At 38.9% G+C, this 20,032-nt stretch overlaps 1 protein-coding gene and 1 pseudogene across 3 annotated transcripts in view; one reads left to right on the top strand and one right to left on the bottom strand.

Annotated features, from left to right (window-relative positions):
* Positions 1-20,032, top strand: part of ITPR2 (inositol 1,4,5-trisphosphate receptor type 2) — a 515,671-nt gene that overhangs the window by 53,086 nt on the left and 442,553 nt on the right. The window lies entirely within an intron of this gene.
* Positions 3,244-3,551, bottom strand: LOC125169552 (non-histone chromosomal protein HMG-14-like; annotated as a pseudogene).

Below are 20,032 nucleotides of genomic sequence, written 5' to 3'. Positions count from 1 at the left end.
TAGAAGTTAATCTACTGCAACTCCCCCAGTGTTTGGAATGAGGAGGCAAAGTTCCAAAAAGGTTAAAATGATTCTCTCCAATACACACAATTATACAATGAAATATTCTTTTGACTATGTCACATTGCCTCACATATGAACAGAGGAAGCTGAATTTTAGCAAATAACTTCCCAAGGGCTATTTAAAACCCGATTGATAGCTATTTTTCAGTACACCACACAATCAGACTAATACTAACAGAAGCACAGTGGCTTTCTCTTGTGAGTGCAAAATTCCTTTCATGGTCAAATATTGTCTATTTTCTTAAAAGATAAACTTTAAACTTTGGAATAAATTCAGAAGTACAGAGGAGTTGTAAAAGCAGCATAGAGAGTTCCTTTTCATCCAGTTTCCCCTTAGGTTAGCATCTTACATCACCAGGGTGCATTTGGTTATGCTAAGAAATTACTATTTGTACATTATTATTGACTAAATTTGAGACTTCCTTTGGATTTCACGAGTTTTTTGGCTACTTTCCTCTCCTCATTCGTGATTGCATTCAAGATCCCACAGGGTATTTAGTTATCATGCTCTTTAATCTAATCTGGTCTGTGACATTTTCTGTCTTTCCTCATTTTTCATGACCTTGATACTTTTGAAGAATGCTGGCCAGGTATTTTGTAGAATGTCCCTCATTTGGGGTCTGCCTAATGTTTTTGTCATGATTAGACTGGCGTCAAGTTTGAGAAGAATACCACTGAGCTTCACTGCCCTTCTTGCAACATATCAGGGACACAAAATATCAACATGTTTGATCACTGGTCCTGGTTTTTTGATATACAATTTAATCCTCCTTTATACTAAATTATGGCAGTTATTTTTGTTGAATTTATATTCTTTTGGTTTTCCTTTTTTTTTTTTTTTTCCTAGTTCTTTTATATACTTCTGTCCCTACCCCTAACCCCTACTCTGTAGAAAGCTCTTCTCTGATGTGGATTTTTCTTAAAGTCTTTGCTCTACTGATACATGTACATTTTATTTTGGAAGGAGAAGCTAATATAAATCAAGGCAAAAGAGGCTGTGTGTCCTTTTATTACCATCAGGGTGATAAGATATAGAAGTAATAGAGGGGTGCCTGGGTGGCTCAGTCGGTTAAGTGTCTGACTTCACCTCAGGTCATGATTCCATGGTCTGTGACTTTGAGCCCTGCATCAGGCTCTGTGCTGACAGCTCAGAGCCTGGAGCCTGCTTTGGATTCTGTGTCTCCCGCTCACTGCTCCCCACCCCCTCTCGCTCACATTCTCTCTCTCTCTCTCAAAGATAAATAAACATTAAAAAAATTGAAAAAAAAAGAAGTAATAGAGAACCCAGGAAGCCACCCCCTTCCCCAGAGGGACTGAGGGAAGAGAAGATGGCCCCTTCTTCTGGTTGATTAGATACTCCCCAGGGTTGGCCTTGGCCCACTTGGTCTTGCAATTTTCAGCTCTTGAGATCTGTGCTCATTTGACATGTGACTGTTTCATAATCTACCATGCCTATCAAGTGGACACATCTAGCAAGCACAAAGTCATTCTGAAGCAGTCAGAATGCTTCCGGAATTAGAGCTAAAATAGAGAAATCTGCTCTGTTGTGCAACACTAACATAGGTAGTGAAAAGTCAGGGACTTGGGAGAAGATCGACAAGATTATTTCTTCAACTCAATTCCTTTTCTTCACATAATTCAAGGAAGTCTCTTTGAAGGCTGGGACTGTCACCTTTTGCCTCCAGTCATGGAGGTTACACACACAAGTGCTTAAGTGAGAAAGCCATCTTGCAAGGAAGTATCTTTGGATTTTTGTGTAGTTGACCATGTCAGCCTTGCGTAACACAGTGATTCACCAGTGTGAGCCAGTTTAACGATTGCTGTGTTGGATTTCTTCAGAATTAGGGTTAGTGTAATTACTTGATGATGACTGAAACAATTTCAGATTTGAAATAACATTGGTTGAGCATTTAAACCATGCTACGCTGTGCTTGGGGCTTCCTATGCATGATTATGTGGTAATTACAATAACCCTATAAAGTGGAAATTGTTGCTCTTCCCAGTTTTGCAGTTGACAGAGTCAAGTACAAAGAAGTTATGCTGCTGTCTTAATGTCACTGATTCCAGAGCTGTTTGTTTTGAATCACTATACCATACCGTGTACTGAACTATGCCCTCCTATAAGTTTTAGTTGTTGGTTCTAAAAAGCCACACAGATTAAATCTAATTCCTCTTCCACAGAACAGCCCTTTTAAATATTTGTTTAGAATGATCATGTTTCTGCAGATTTTTCCTCCTGCAGGCTTAATTTTTAAAAAATCTTTCGCCTGTGGCCAGTCACAAAGTCTTCAGTCATTTCTCCAGTTTTCATTATACTGTCTTGTTCGTTTTCTGGTTGGGCTTCTATTTGTCGGTGTAATTCTTTTTTTTTTTTTTTTCTTTCATAAGTGAGTTTTTATTGGTTGTTCTGAGGATCAGTACAGATGATTCAATTTGTACACAATGCTTAATGTATGTACCAAAAATCTAAAAAATCATGTAGTTGTGATTCTTTTCCAAAAGTTATTCCAGTGACCTTCCAGCTTAAAATTTGGAGGCAGATTTTCCTTAGCAGTACATCAAGTACCAATATCTTCAAATGTTGATATGCTGTTGCATTGTTAAGCCCCCTTGATTCACAATTTAATATCATATATACTACATACTCAATGTTCAATCTTGCACAACATATTAACAAAGTTGCTAGGAAATTGGACTACCACCACCAAGATGTTACAGAATGCACAAAATTCTGACAGGAGAGAGCTAAGATCAAGGAAACAATTCTACCAAAAACAACATGGGAATACAAGTAATTTAAAATGTTCAAGACATTAAACGCACAACCGACTCTAAATTGCCTTTTAGTATGTTTGGTATTATAGGATATAAAAACTACCCCATATGTGGAATGTTAAGCTGGCACCTAAGACGATCACAGCCTCCGTATTTTCTATTTTCTGGTTGTACAACCCCACTATTTTCTGGTTGTACCAAAAAATAAACACCCGGCAAGTGATTTCACCTCTTCAAAAAAAGCATTTACACTTAAAAAAATGGGATGAGGTGGGATCTCCTCCTTCTTAAAAATGTTTCTAGAGCTACTAAAAAACTTGTATTTACAAAATAACTGATAAAAATATTCCTCTGGGTTGTACAAGAAGGGAGACAGTGAACACCGATAAGACCTGGGATATGATATTAATCAGACTTGGCTTCTCTCTCTCCTGCTTCCTCAGAGGCTGCACTCTCCTCGTTTTCAGTTTCTCTGTTTTCTGCAGGCAAGTCTTCTTTCGTGTCTTGGTGAGCCCCTTCAGCCTGTTTTCCCTTTGCTCCCCCTTTCCCCTTTGTTTGCACTTATTGTCTGAAGATTTATCCTTTCCCCGCTGCCGCCTTTTTCGGCTTCGCTTCCACTTTTGTAGGAGCAGGTTGAGCTGACAACCTCGCCCACCTCCTCTTGGGCTCCTCCTTCCCGCCCCCTTGTCGGAGCTGACCTCCCTCTTGGGCATCCTGGTGGTGAGACTGGCGTGCGCAGGTGCCTGCTGGCTGCCCGTGCCCAGAGTTCAGGAAGCCCAGCTGCCTGGCCACTGCCAGAGGTGCTGCAACCCCCGGTCAGTGTAATTCTTGGTGGTTGTAGAAAGAAGAGAACGTAGTACATTTGGGTGCAGTATTATGCGACTCTTATTTTGGGATACTGTGCTTGTGGCCCAAGAGTCCTGGGCAGGATCCCTAACTCACCTCCAGCTGTTAGTCAACCTAGATTCCTGATGTGTTTTCATTTGCATCTCTAATCCTCATTTTCCTCCTCCTGTGCTGTATAATTGGTACTTTGGTACCAAGCAGAGAATCTGTTACATTTCATCTTATTAGCATTGATTGGCTCATTATTCTAGCCTGCCACTCATTCTGACTCCCTCTCTCTCTCTCTCTGATCTTAACTCTTATCCAAATTATTTATTCAAACTCCCAGGCTTATGACACCTGGAAATTCGTTAAGTTGGTTCAAGGTAAATGTGTGATCCATGTGTTATTCCAGTATTTTTGAATATCTCTGAGAAGTAGATTAGGAATGTGTATGTCAGCGTCCCTACAAATCAGACCTTGGAAGGCGTGGATGGAGGTAGTCATTTTGGGAGGTGATCTCTTGAAGCACGGATAATGGAGTGGGGGAGAGTGAGCCTAAAGAAAGAAAAGGCAACAAATTGTTCATGAATGTCCACCACTGTGGCAACCAGAGCTCAGTGCTTCTGGGGTCCTCTGAGACTCCATGGGGACCATGCCTCAGAATCTCCTACCCACGACAGAAAGTCTGGGGCCAACTTCTATCCTCTGTGGGTTACGGGTTGGCCCTCTTCCACAGCACACTTCTGGGCTGCTCCTCTTTGAAGCTGAGCAAGGTCTCCAAGTATCAGGGAAAGCTCTCAGAAAGGAGATGGAGGGGTTCGAGGTTGGAGGCTGCTGGCATGCTGGGAACTGTCCACTGCAGTTGTCAGTGAGCTTGGGCCTGAAGACAGTCACATCACTTGTGCCTGCTCGGAAGTTGCACCCGTTTCCTTACTTGAAAGACCCGCAGTTAGACTATAAACTGTATGAGGGTAAATACTATGTTAGCCTTGCATTCTGGGGAATTGCCAAGATCAAGAACAGTGCTTTGCATATTGTCAGTGCCGAATGAATTTTCGTTGAATTAATGAATGAAGTTCTAAAAAAAATTATAATTCTTAAAAGCAATATAATTTCAGATGCTGGTTTTGGGGTCTTAACGCTACCCAGTGTGCAACAAAATTGCTGGCTGATGAGTTGTTTTAAAATAAAACCATGGGCAGCATCTGGATAGCTCAGTCGGTTAAGCCCCTAACTCTTGGTTTTGGCTCAGGTCATGATCTCATGGTTCTGGAGTTCAAGTCCTGCATTTGACTCTGCACTGACAGTGTGGAACCTGCTTGGGATTCTCTCTCTCTGTCCCTCCCCCACTTGTGCACTCTCTCAAAATAAATAAATAAAAACTTTACATAAAATATGTAAAGCAATGTGTAGACCTGTTGTCTTTTTTTTTTTTTTTTTTTTTTTACCATTTATTCATTTTTGAGAGATAGAGAAAGAAAGAGTCCGAGCGGGGTAAGGGCAGAGAGAGAGGGAGACACAGAATCCGAAGCAGGCTCCAGGCTCTGAGCTGTCAGCACAGAGCCTGATGCAGGCTTGACCGCAAGACCATGACCTGAGCCAAAGTCGGATGCTTAACCAGCTGAACTACTCAAGCACCCCTATTTCGTTATAGTCTTAAATTCTACTCTAAATTTAAGTTCATTGGTATCAAGTGTGCATTCTAACATATAAATCTGTAGGGTGAATAGCAGAAGATGAAAACTTCTATGTGTATCGAGTGACTTTTTTAGCATTTTATACTTTCCTGCTACACAAAGAAGTTTAGAAAAGTCCAATGGATTTCCAAACCAACATTACATGCTTTATACAAAAAAATCTTTAAAATTCTCTAGTCGAATGTTACTGTTGTGCTGATCATGTGTCATTATGGTATGTCATCATAGTAAGAACCTTCTGCGGATAATATTAAACTCCAGGAGGCAGTGGAAATTGGATACTAAGTTTACTCTTCTCAGGGAGGTTTCGGAGAAAGCCTAAAGGGTGAAATGAAAAGAGACTGCCTCTTTGCTTCTTCTGTTGGAGCTAGTCAGGGTTGTAAAAGTGTTCACACTTTAAAATCCTTCAGTCTCTGTTGGAGGAATTTGCTGTGGTTCTGAATGGTCAAACCAGATGCTTTGGAAGCCTCACAAATTGGTATGTAGGGCAGCACTCCCACAATTATTGTATATCTAAGATATATACGGTACGTGAGCTTTGATTTGTGGCTTTATGTTGTGAAGTTTAATTCCCTCCCTTCAGAAGTGAGGGACAGACAATGAACACTTGTAATGTGTGTGTTTAATGGCGTTAGGACCACTGTCTTTCTAGTGGGACTCGCCCACTTGCTAATCGTGTATTGATGGGCCAATTTCCTGTGCTGCTAGCTCTTGTGTAAAAATCTCTCTTCTAATATTGGGTATGCAGTTGGTTGTGTGTCTAACTTCCTTATAAATACTGAATAAATGCCCTTTGTGAGAATTTTAATAGCCACGACTATACTCTTTCTAAGAATAGGAAGTCCTAAATGTTGGATTTCTTACCTTTGAGGGCTTAAGGTAGCCGTTATCCATGTTACCTTGTTTAATTCTTTTTTTTTTCTTTTTTTCAATATTTATTTATTTTTGGGACAGAGAGAGACAGAGCATGAACGGGGGAGGGGCAGAGAGAGAGGGAGACACAGAATCGGAAACAGGCTCCAGGCTCTGAGCCATCAGCTCAGAGCCCGACGCGGGGCTCGAACTCACGGACCGCGAGATCGTGACCTGAGCTGAAGTCGGACGCTTAACCGACTGCGCCACCCAGGCGCCCCAACCTTGTTTAATTCTTAATAGTGCCATTCTACAAACGTGGAAGCCACTCTTCAGAGAAGTAAAGTCACCTGCTCAAGGTCACACAGTTACTAGGTGGTGAGGCAAGTTTCTTTGAAGCTAGTATTCTTCAATACTGTCAGATCTTGGGATATGTTTGGTAGAGATTTATTCAATATCCACTGTGCTCAGTGCAGTGTGTGAACTTGTTGCTACAGTTCAAGCCAGTCAGAAATGAATGCTGCTCTCAAGGAATTTATAATCTAATGAGGGAGATAAGATGTATTGGTAAACAATTATAGCACAAGGTAGAAAGTGATAAAGGCTAAATAAAAAGGTGTGGTGATGGTATTGCAGGAGGATGGAAATTGTAATTTCCTGTTTTGAGAGGTGAGGAAAGCTTCTTAATTAAGATAGCATTTGACTTGTAGGTTAAAAAATGGGTACCCATGGGGGAGGCACATCCAGGTTTTCAGGCTGAGTATGAACCTCTTCATGAAAGTAGTTCCTGGGTAATAATAGTTGGTATGCAAAGCTAAATTGCATGTCTTCTTAAAACAGTGACGGAATGCTTGGCATTCTTTCAAATATAATGCCGAGATGAAAGCACTAAGCCATTATCCCAGTAAATGTGGTTTTCTAGAAGATAAGCTAATGATAATTACATGTGACCAAGCCTATTGTACTGCCACCCCGGCTGCTGATCACAAACATTTATTTAGTTTTTACTCTATATTAGGTAATGTTCGAAATGCTTCACATTCTACAAATCCATTTAATCTTTACACAACCCTAAGAGATAAGTATGATTATTGAAATATTATTACCTGCATGAGTTAGGTAGGTGCTAGGCCAGAAATAAAACAACAGCAGCAGCAACAACACCAAAAACCAATGGCTTACCTAAGATAGAAGTAATTGGAGAAGGCCATGTGAAGACAGAGACAGAGCATGCAGTTACGTTGCTACAAGCCAAGGAATACCTTGGGCCACCAGAAGCTGGAAGAGACAAGACAGTATTATTTCCTAGAGCCCTCAGAGGGAATATGGCTCTGTCGACACCTTGACTTTGGACTTATGGCCTTCAGAACTCCACGAGAATAAATTTCTGTTTTAGCCACCAAGTTTGTAGTCATTTATGGCAACCACAGGAAGCTTATACATATGGCCACATCTTGCCACAAGGAGACTGAGGAATGTGGTGGTTAGTGGGCTGGCCCCATGCCTACCTAAACTCAAGAGTTCTATTACCAAAAGGAAGAAGAGAGGGTTGCCTGGGTGGCTCAGTCGGTTAAGCATCCGACTTCGGCTCAGGTCATGATCTCGCAGTTTGTGAGTTCGAGCCCCGCATCGGGCTCTGTGCTGACAGCTCAGAGCCTGGAGCCTGCTTTGGATTCTGTGTCTCCCACTCTCTGCTCCTCCCCCACTCATGTTTGCACTCTCTCTCTCTCAGAAATAAACATTAAAACAAAATTTTAAAAAGGAAGAAGAAAATGGGTATTGGGGGTGAGGGGTAATATTCTCTGGCACATCTCATTTTATAGCTGAGGAAATTGAAGTATGGAGAAGTTATGTAACTTGTTCAAGGTTTTCCAATGGAAAGGAAGCAAAGCTTTGATTGAAATCCTGACCCTTCACCATTAACTACATTGCTTTGAAGCCCAAGGGGCTTCAGAAGCACAGAGAAGAGGATTTTAAGTGGCTTAGGAATTCAGAGGAAGAATGGAGGTGAGCTAGAGCTGTGGAAGAATGGGTGGTTGTTAGCTAGCTGGAAAGGAGGGGGTTTGAGGAGAAAGAGGCATTTCTGGCTGAGGTGCAGAGGTGTGCAGCGGCATGACCCATTTGTGTTTGTGGCTTTTAAGAATGTTTAAAGCTTAGGAGAATGTGGAAGAGTGGCAGAGATGAGCCGGGAGGAAGGTCAGATGCCTCACGGCCTTGTATGTCGCACTGAGGCATTTGATATTTATGTTAAGACAGTGGAGGACTATTAAAGAATTTTAAGCCAGCCTGAGACGTGATCAGAATTGAAATTTTGAAAGACTCTTCTTTTACATGGGGAGGTTGGAAATACAGGATGGGATATCAACCAGGAGACTGTTAAAATAGTTCAGAAAATTTGATAATGGACTAAGCTCGTGGCTATGGATGGCAAGAAAGAGATGTTTTTGACCATATTAGGACTTGATAACCTATTATATGTGGGAGTGGGGTAGGAGGTGGTGAGGGAGAGCATGTGTCCCAGAATTCTCCGAGGCTTCAGATTTTGGCAGTGTGGTAGATATTAGTAGCATGTATTGAGATATGGAATACAAAATAAATTACCTGATAGAGGAGGGTAATTATGTAAGTTCTTTCCTTCTTACTTCAAAACACCCACAAACCGAGTAGCTCACACAGCATCCATTTGTTTAACGCATGAATCTGCAGGTTCGTTGGCTGATTCTTTTGCTCTGAGCTGGCATGGCTGGTTTCTGCTGAACTGGCTCGTGTATCTGCAGGTATTTGACATCTGGATGGTCCAGAATGGCTTCCTTCACATATCTGCCAGTGGATAGGTTGTTGATGGGGGTGGCTGAACCCCCATCTTATTACCTGGAGAGACAGTTCAGATTCTTCACCTAGGGATAGTGTGACAACAGCAAGAAAGGGAAAACATCAGTGCTCATCAGTGTTCAAACCTCTGCTTGTGTTACATTTGCTAATGTGATACGGCTAAGTTCAGATGCAAAGAATGGAGACATTGGCTGTGCCTTTTGAGAGGTGGAGGTGCAAAGTCACCTGCAACGGGACCCGCATATAGGGATGGGAAGAATGTAGGACCTTTTTGCAGTTTACCACAGTACTGAACTTGGTTCTGGAATCCTTTCTGCCAGAGAGGTAGATTTAGAAGATTGCTGGATATATTGATCTGAAGGCTCAGGAGACAAATCTTGATGGAAAAATAGAGATTTGAAATTTATTAAGATATGGATAGCATTTTAAAGCTGTGGGAGTGAAAAGCAAAGGGGACCCTAACTGGAATCTCTGGCAATAGCAACATATAAGGTGCCACAAGAAAACATCACAGTATCGAGAGCCACCATGAAATACCACTATAAAAATGGCTAAAATTAAAAAAAAATACAGAAAATACCAAGTGTTGACAAGGATGCAGATCAACTAGGACTGTTGTACATTGCTGGTGGTGTATAAGACACTACAGCCATTTTGAGGGTTTATTTATTTTTGGGAGAGAGAGAGAGAGAGAATGAATGAATAAGCAGGGCATGGGAAGAGAGAGAAGGGGAGACAGAGAATCCAAAGCAGGTTTTGTGCTCAGTGCAGAAGGTCAGATGTGGGACTTGAACTCAATGAACCGCAAGGTCATGATCTGAGCCAAAGTCGGTCGTTTAACCATCTGAGCCAACCAGGCTCGCCTAGCCATTTTGGAAAAGAGTTTGGCAGTTTCTTATAAGGTTAAACGTGTACATACCATATGACCTCCAACTTTCACTCTTGAGTATGAACTAAAAGCAATGACAAATTAAGTTCACACGAAGATTTGTACATGAATGTTTGTAGCAAAAACCGGAAACAATAAAAATGACAACTGGTCTTGGATAACCAATACATGCAATGGTATATCCACATAATGGAACATTATTCAGTAGTAAAACGGAATGAAGGACTGATATGCCCAACAACACAGATGAATCTCAAAAGTGTTATCTAAATAAAAGAAGCCAGTTTCAAATGGCTACATAATATATGACTGCATTAATATGCCATTCTGCAAAAGGCTGAGTCAGGAGGGATGGATTTAGCCAGTTAAAGATAGGATGGACCTGAGGTAGTTAAAAGTTCTGTTGACCCAGAAGTACTCTCTTGACTTCACTGAAAAAAAAAAAAAAGTCTCCCCATTCAACACTTGTGTGACTTTTTTTTTTTTTAACCTCTAAGGTTGGCTGTGTGGGAAGATAGAGAAAGATCTTATTCATTCAGAACTCTTTGTCCTTGGTGAGGTCTTCAGATATTCATATGATACAGTATTAATTTGGGGGAAATGAATGATCTTTACGATAATTTATTTTAATCACTTTTATAGGATGTTTGCTCTTCTAAATGATATGGAGGGTTGGAGGTTTTCTACCTGTGCTATACCTACTATAAACTTTGTATTCCTGAGGAAAATAATCCAATTTTATTATTCTAGTGGAGTTCCCTATGGGAAATGCTTGCTTTCTTTCTTTCTTTCTTTCTTTCTTTCTTTCTTTCTTTTATGTTTATTTTTGAGAGAGAGAGAGACAGAATGTGGGTGGGGGAGGGACAGAGAGAGAGGGAGACACAGACTCTGAAGCAGGCTCCAGGCTCTGAGCTGTCAGCATAGAGCTCAATGAGGGGCTCAAGCTCAGGAACCATGAGATCATGACCAGAGTCGAAGTCAGATGCTTAACTGACTCGGCTACCCAGGTGCCCCGGGAAATGCTTTCTTTTTATAATGTAGTTTCCAGGAATACATTATGGTAAGAAGCATGGGCTGTTTGTAGAACTGAAACCATGGCCACTCAAAAACTCTTCAGTGAAGTAAATGGTGGTGACTTTTAAACCATTTCTCTTATTTTTTCTCATCTTGTCATGTAGTAGGCATATAGAAAGTCATGTTAAAAAGTCAAATCACTTCAATTTTCTCATGCTCTATAGCATAAAGTATCTACATGTGGGAGAATGTTGTACACATATTTATCAAGTGGAAATATGTGTGAATTAAGATTGTACGTCTATGGTTAATGGTAGGTGGGCCTTGTTTCATCTCTGATGAGTATTAAATAAATTAATAGAAGTTATATTTTGTTTATGAAAGTCTCTGTGTATCTTCACAAAACTCACTAATCATTAACCTATTCAAGCTACTACTCAGATAAAAGATTGATTTGTACATTGTGTATTCAAGTTCAAGTAAACTGCCTTTCCTTCCCAGGTGTTGATTTAGTGAGTGAGCCATTTAAAGATCTTTTCTGATCAGGTGCGGTTGTTTACATTTTGTGGTTTTCAAAGTAAATACAGTAATTTCAGAATAAAGCAAAGAGGTGCTGGCGGGTGGCATTGTTTGTTTTACAAATACTTGGAAGTAGTTTGGAAACTTGGTGTTTTAGAGGATAAAGTAGGTAAAAATCTAAGAAAACAGCCCTCCACAGTAGAGATCCAGCCTCGCTTGGCAATGCACCACTCACTCACCCTTGTTCTTCCTGAGCCTTGCTTGCCCTTTTACAACTGGAGACCCCTACAAAGAGAGATACATGCCCTGAAAAGGAAAGTGGTGGGTCCCCAGGAACTCACTGAGGCTTGGTACTTGTTTAATGTCTTGCTACATGACTGACTGCTGTGTGTGTGCACATATGTGTGTGTGTGTGTGTGTGTGTGTGTGTGTGTGTGTGTGTGTGAATCTTCCACTGGATGGATTTAGAAGTGGTTAAACTTAAATTCACACAGGCTCTCAAGGGCCATGCGGAACTGGAAGATAATAGGCTTATCTAGAGAGTGTCCTATCTTGAAAGCATAGATAGCTTTCTATGATAGCATAGATACCTTGAAAGCTTTTAAACTAGCATTTTCTAAATGCTAGAAGTTTCAGCTCCTGTTCAGAAACAGGACTGTGGAACTTGTCCTTTTGAGTCTATATAGATGTATTGCATAAAGCACAAGTGCAGCTATCATTGTTGTAAGAAGCTTCATAGTTATGCAACTTTCTTTCTGATTGTATCTGCGTAATTAAATACCTGCATGTGGGCAAATATTGGAAGGAAGGGAGTTAAACAAAGTTAATTGTGTGGCAAGGTTGGGAGTTACGTTCTGTAATGTTATCATATGAAAGAAAAAAATCCCATACACAAATGTCATGTTGAAAAAAAGTGTGATTGTCCAGTGGGAAAATGCAATATTTTGACTTAAGACATTAACAATGGAAGTCCTTTAAGCCCTATTTCTTTCTCACCTTAGTTTCTTTCTATATATTTGGCCAGCATTGTTAGTAAAATTAAAGGCTGGTATCGCTATTGGTTGGCTTACACATACGTAAGCCACGAGAACAAGATAGTTCCCTGCTTTCTTCCTAACCCAACAGATGGACAGCACTGTTCTAGAGGCTTCTTTGGCTGTATTGTCAATCCTTCCTTGCCCTCCTAAATAAAATTTCTTAACAATCTGAAATTCAGGGTTTCATCATTTAAATAGCCTAGAAACACTTAGTTGAATAAAACCTTTGGGACTTGGAAACTGATCACTTTTTACAGAGAAAGCAAAGGCAATCAGGAGCACTTCCTGCATGTGCGCTGTGAGTCGTGCCATCATGGTGTATGGCAACCAGACAAGCTGAAGACAGTCCCCTGTGGTTGCCACAGGCCATAAGAGATGGTCAACGCACTGTGTGCATCGGGTAACACAAGAAGTTGAAAGACAAAGGCCTTCTTGTGGTTCTGTAGGTTAGGGGTCCCCCAGATCCTTTCAGGATGGTCTGCAGGATCAAACTTTTTTCATAATGAGGCTACACACTATTTGCCTTTTTCATTCTTACTCTTTCTTGAGTGTGTAGTGGAGTTTTCTGGAAGCTACATGAAGTGTGGTGGTGTCACGTCTTGGTTGGCTAATGACATATGTGTTTGTGTTTTATTGTGTTGTGAGTTGCTCAGTTTTAATTTGTCATATGGTGAATATAGGCAGAAAAAGGAAATATCTTTGGGGTTCTCCATAATTTTTGAGTGTAAAGAGGTCTCGGTACCAACACGTTTGAGAACTCTGCTAAAAGAACAATCAGGTAGCATAAGTTGGAGTAAATATCACTGAGCTGTGGGAAAAGGCATGTGTTAAAAGCAGTGGATCTGCAGGGAATAGGCAAGAACTGTGGTCAGGAAAAGTAATTAGAAATGAGGATGCCCGCAGGTGTACCAAAGAGGCAGAACAAAATGAGGGGATGGGAGAAATAGCTATTTTCTGTGAGCTTTTCCAGGTTCAGCTTTGTGTCCCTAGCACTGTGCTTACAGGAGGATAGGCCTGTGATGAATATCTGTGAAAGGGTGAACTTTTCAGTATAAAGATGTAGAACCAAATAAAAATTTGAGAAACATATGAGGCACAGTGTTTATCACAGTAATACTTTTAGTAGAGGGAAGAATATACAAAAGGAGGAAAAAGATTTACACATCATATGTGTCCTAAGTGGGAATTTAATGTTTTCAAGTAGTATTTAATGACATTAGAGGATATGAACTGGGAAAAAGGCTTATTGTGAAACTGTATATGTATATATACACAGTTCATATAAATACATTTCTAGTTACCTAAAATATGATATGACTGTATAAGTGTATATTTTGGTGAATGTATCTGTGTACCTGTCTCTGTAAGGATATACACCAAAATGATAAACATGGTTAACCTTGGGGCATGAAAAGAGGTGGGTTTTTTTCCTTTATGCTCTTTAGATTTTTCCAATTTTTTTTCAGTGATCATATATCAGTTTTATATTCAGAAAAACCCAAGTTAAAAAAATTTTTTTTAATGTTTATTTATTTTGAGGGAGAGAGAGACAGTGTGTGAACAGGGGAGGGTCAGAGAGAGAGGGAGATACAGAATCTGAAGAAGGCTCCAGGCTCCGAGCCGACAGCACAGAGCCCGATGTGGGGCTCGAACTCGTGAACCACGAGATCATGACCTGAGCCAAAGTTAGATGCTTAACCAACTGAGCCACCCAGGTGCCCCAGAAAAACCCAAGTTTTTTATACACAAACATATACACACAGTTTTTTAGGCCACTAGGAAAGAAAAAACTAGAGTTTCATATCACGATAGCTTTCTGTCCCAGGCTTAGAACTTTTTAAATTTCTTCACTGGTTATGTGAATTCAAGCAATCACTTCAAAACTGAATCCAACAATAAATGAAAAAAGTCATTCACCGCGATCAAGTGGGATTTATTCCTGGGATACAAGCATGGAATTTACAAATCAATCAGTATGATACATCACATTAACAAGAGAAAGGGTAAAAAACCATATGGTCATTTCAATAGATGCAGAAAAGGCATTTGACAAAGTTCAACATCCATTCATGATAAAAACCCTCAACAAAGTAGGTTTAGAGAGAACACTCCTCAATATAATAAAGGCCATATGTGAAAAACTCACACCCAACATCATACTCAGTGGTGAAAAACTGAGAACTTTCCTCTTAAGATCAGGAATGAGACAAAGATATTCACTGTCACCACTTTTATTCCACATAGTAGTAGAAGTCTAACCAAAGCACTCAGACAGGAAAAAGAAATAAAAGCATCCAAATTGGTAAGGAAGAAGTAAACTTTCACTATTTGCTGATAATGTGATACTATATATAGAAAACCCTAAAGACTCCACCAAAAAAATACTAGAACTGACAAAAAGAATTCAGTAAAAAAATACAAAATCAATGTACAGAAATTCATTGTATTTCTATATACTAATAGTGAAGTAGCAGAAAGAAATTAATAAAACAATCCCATTTATAATTGCATCAAAATAATAAAATACCTAGAAATAAACTTAACCAAAGGTGAAAGATCTGTACTTTGAAAACTACAAAACACTGATGGAAGAAATGGAAGATGACACAAACAAATAGAAAGATATTCCATGCTCATGGGTTGGAAGAACCAATATTATCAAAATATCATACTACCCAAAGTAATCTACAGATTTAATGCAATCCCTATCAAAATACCAACAGCATTTTTTCACAGAACTAGAACAAATCATCTTAAAATTTGTATGGAATCGTAGAAGACCTCAAATGGCCAAAGCAATCTTGAAAAAGATGAATAAAACTAGAGGTATCACAATCTCAAATTTCAAGTTATACTATAAAGCTGTAGTAATCAAAACAGAATGGTACTGGCACAAAGAGAGACACATAGATTAATGGAACAGAATAGAGAGCCCAGAAAAACCCCACAATTATATTGTCAATTAGTCTTCAACAAAGGAGGCAAGAATGTGCAATTGGAAAGAGTCTCTTCAACAAGTGGTGCTGGGAAAACTGGAAAGCTGCACGCAAAAGAATGAAACCAGACCACTTTCTCACACTATACACAAAAATAAACTCAAAATGGATTAAAGACCTAAATGTGAGACCTGAAATCATAAAAATCTTAGAAGAGAGCACAAGCAGTAATTTTTCTGGCATCAGCTGTAGTGACATTTTTTCTAGATATATCTCCTGAGGCAAGGGAAACAAAAGCAAAAATAAACTCTTGGGACATCAAAATAGAAAGCTGCAAAGCAAAGGAAATGGTCGACAAAACTAAAAGAGAACCTACTGAATGGGAGAAGATATTGGCAAACAACATATCCAATAAAGGGTTAGTATCCAAAGTCTGTAAATACCTTAAACAACTCAACACCAAAAAGACCCCCCCCAAAAAAAAAAATGGGCAGGAGACATAAACAGACATTTTTCCAAAGAAAACATACAGTTGGCCACCAGACACATGAAAAGATGCTCTGCATCACTCATCATTAGGGAAATGAAAATCAAAACCACAATGAGATATCAGCTCACATCTGTCAGAATGGCTAAAATCAAAAACACAAGAAATAACAAGCATTGGTGCAGATGTGGAGAAAAAGGAACTCTCTTTCATTGTTGGTGGGAATGCAAATTGGTGGAGCCATTGTGGAAAAAAGTATGGAGGTTCCTTAAAAATTAAAAATAGAACCCCCCTATGGCTCAGTAATTGTCCTACTAGGTATTTACTTCAAAAATACACAAACACTGATTCAAAGGGATACAGGCACCCCCTATGTTTATTGCAGCATTATTTATAAATAGTCAAGATGTGGAAGCAACCTAAGTGTCCATTGATAGATGGATGGATAAAGAAGATGTGGTATATGTGTGTATATACATACATATAATAAGATACTATTCAGCCATAAAAAAAAGAATGAAATCTTGTCATTTACTGCATGGAGAGAGCTAAAGAATATAATGCTAAGCAAAATAAGTCAGTCAGAGAAAAGTAAATACCATATGATTTCACTCAGATGTGAAATTTAAGAAACAAAGGAACAAAGGAAAAAAGAGAAAGAAAAACCAAGAAACAGATTCTTTTTCTTTTTTGGAGTTTATTTATTTTAAGAGAGAGAGAGGGGGAGAGAGAGAGAGCGCCCGTGGGAAAGGGGTAAGGGGCAGAGAGAAAAATCCCAAGCAGGCTCCATGCTGTCAGCACAGAGCTTAACGTAGGGTTCGATCTCACAAACTGTGAGATTATGACCTGAGTCGACTAAGAGTCAGATGCTTAAACCAGCTGAACCACCCAGGTGCCCCATGATTCTTAACTATAAAGAACAAAGTGATGGTTACCAGAGGGGAGGTGGGTGGGGAGATAGGGGAGATAGGGGATGGAGATTAAAGAATGCACTTACTTATCATGGTAAAACAAATAAAATAAAATAAAATGATAAAAAAGTGAAAGGACCATACACAAAAACTAACTCAAAGAGCATCATAGAGTTAAATTAAACTTTTAGAGGCAAACATAGGAGTAAACTTTTGTGACCTTGGGTTATTTACTGATTTCTTAGTTATTGGACCAAAAGCACAAGCAACAAAAGAAAAAAATAGATAAACTGGACTTCATCAAAATTAGAAACTTTTGTGCCTCAAAGGACAATCAAGGAAGTGAAAAGACAACTCACAGCCTGGGAGAAAATATTTGCACATCATGTATCTGAAAAGGGACTTGTATGTAGAATATATAAAGAACACTTTCAACTCAATAATAAAAAGATAAATAACCCAATTAAAAAATAGACAAAGAATATGAATAGATATTTCTTCAAAAAAAAAAGGTTTAAAAATGGTCAGAAGCACAGGAAAAGGTGCTAAACATCATTAGTCATCAGGGAAATGCAAATAAAACCCACAACTATCAGTTCACACTTGCAAGGATGGCTGTAATAAAAAATGCAGATAATAACATGTGCTGGTGAGGATGTGGAGATATTTGAACCCTCATCCACTGCTGGTGGGAATATGAAATGGTGCCTGACTTTGGAAAACAATCCAGAAATTCCCCAGAAATCTAAAATAGAGTTAGTATGTGACCTAGCCAAACCCTCTACTGTCTACCATCTACCACCTAGGTATATGCCCAAGAGACATGACAACATGTCCACATAAAAAACTGGCACACCAATGTTCGTAGCAGCATTATTTATAATAGCCCAAAGTGGAAACAACCCAAATGCCCATCAAGTGATGAATGGGTAAACACAACATGATATATCCCTTCAGTGGAACATTATTTAGCCATAAATGTAATGAAGTACTTATCCATGTTATAACACGGGTCAATTTTGAAAGCATTATGCTAAATGAAATAAGCCAGTCACCAAAGAACACATACTGTAGCATTCTATTTATATGAAATGTCTAGAATAGGACAAATATGTAGAGACAGGAAGTAGATCAGTGATTGCCTAGGGATAGGGGAAGAGGACATAAGGTTGATGGTGTTGAGTGCAAGATTACTTCTTGAGGTGATAAAAATGTTCTAAAATTAGTTTATGGGGATGTTAACCCAACTTTATGAATATACCAAAACCACTGAATTACAGACTTTAAAGGAATGAACTTAATGGTATGTAAATTATATATCAATAAAACTGTTATAAAGGCAAATGGTATGGAGTCAACCTGTGATAAAGTGCTAAAATTCACAAATAATTACCAAGTTGAAACAACTTGGTGTTTCATTATGTCTGTCTAGCCAGCCAAAATATGTAAAAATTACAAGCTCTAAGAAAGGCTATGTCCAAAAAAAGAGAGAGGAGCTTTGTGGAAATAGGTACTGAAGGAGAATGTATAAAGTGATGCAGACTTTCTGAAACACTGTCAAATGAACCAGATATACTTTATAAGGCTTTGCCAAGGGAGGAGAATAGGGAATAACCAGGAAGCAAAGAGTTCTGATCTTAAATGTTAAATAATAAAGTACCATCTCTACCTGCTCATGAATGAGTACAAGTTCAATGATGAACTATCTCATAAAAAGTATTACCAACTCATAAAATGTATAATTTAACTTTGTTGAGTCTGTACAGGATGGGGAAAATTTGAAGCCAATTTTAACGTGTGTCCCATAGAAGATACTGGCTATTTTGTTGCATTTTCACACAACATTCTTGGGTATTGCTTAAGTTCTACTTACATAAAAATTGTTGCAGGTTAGTTCAGTCAGTTTCCTTATGGTCTGATTTGACAGCAGATCTAGATGGAAAGGCATGATAATCTTAGTCAAAACTTCTGTTCCCCTTGGGTCTTAAGAGTAGTCCAGAAGTGGCCAAAGAATTTGCAGAAAAAATTTAAAATGATACTCCTCATGATAGCTACAAAGGGAAAACAGTATGCAGCAATTTAGGAATGGGTTAGTAAATGGCGAAATGTCAACGTCATTGCAAAGAAATAGGTGTACTTTTCAATACATGTTCATGGGTATACATTTCCCCTACTAAAGTAAAAGCTTTACAAAGGGAGAAAGTCTAACTGTGTTGTTCGTCTTTCATCCCTAGCAAATATCTTAGTGCTTGGCATATACTGGGTACTCAGTAACTGATTAATATGTAAGTCTGGAATACTTTATTTTTTGTTAATAGTTTTTCTATATGTGTGAAGTAGTTCATCATTAAAAATTAAAAGCAAAGCAAAAAACAATGTGCCTACCCTTATTGTTACTATGTAACATTTTGTTTTGAATAAGGATTCAAAGAGGATACATTGCCTTATGTTTTGAAATATTTTCCTTTATGTTTGTTAGTAGATCTCAAGTAAAAAAAAAGTGTTAGTATTATGGGAAAAATAAGAGCCACACATCCTTTCTGTCATCCTAGAATATTAGCGGCTACTATTTGGTGCAGATCTTTGCTGTTCAGTCAGAGTATCCCAATCCAGAATCCACAATCCAGGGCCCATGATTAGTTTTTCTGCTTTCTGTTGGAAGGGCCGATTGATTGTGTTAGGATCATTTTACAGTTGAAACAAATGTTCCTGAGGAGGAAGAAAGCAAGAGGACAAAGGTAACTGCTTCTCCTGCTTGATAATCATCACTTGTTGGAGAAGCAGAAAGGAAAGGAGAAAGACAGGAGCTGCCAGTCTTAGACCGGCCATCACTTTTCCTCCTGTTTGTCTCCTACCTGCAATTGTTTTTGCCACACTTTGGGCTTTGCCACCTACAAAGGACTCACTTCAGACCCTGGGAACGTTTTCCAAGGACTGTTTAGGCTAATTCCATTTTTCTTAAGGCTTAATAAGTTTGTGTTCTGCTTTTTTCATTTAATTTTATGAGTACTTTCCCATATTGCTGGAAATTCTTAGAAGTATCATTTATCTTTGAAGTCACCATACCCTTACTTAAAAAAAAAAAAAAAAACTTCTATTGTGAAGTAAAGCATGCATTCAAAAATGTAATGTATATACCTTTTTGTGTATGTATATAGATACATGCGTGTGTATTAGGATATAAATTATATA

Source organism: Prionailurus viverrinus, chromosome B4 (assembly GCF_022837055.1).
Source record: "Prionailurus viverrinus isolate Anna chromosome B4, UM_Priviv_1.0, whole genome shotgun sequence".
Taxonomy (NCBI): Eukaryota; Metazoa; Chordata; class Mammalia; order Carnivora; family Felidae; genus Prionailurus; species Prionailurus viverrinus.
Note: the sequence above shows the minus strand (reverse complement) of the source record. Positions and strands in the feature narration are given on the sequence as shown.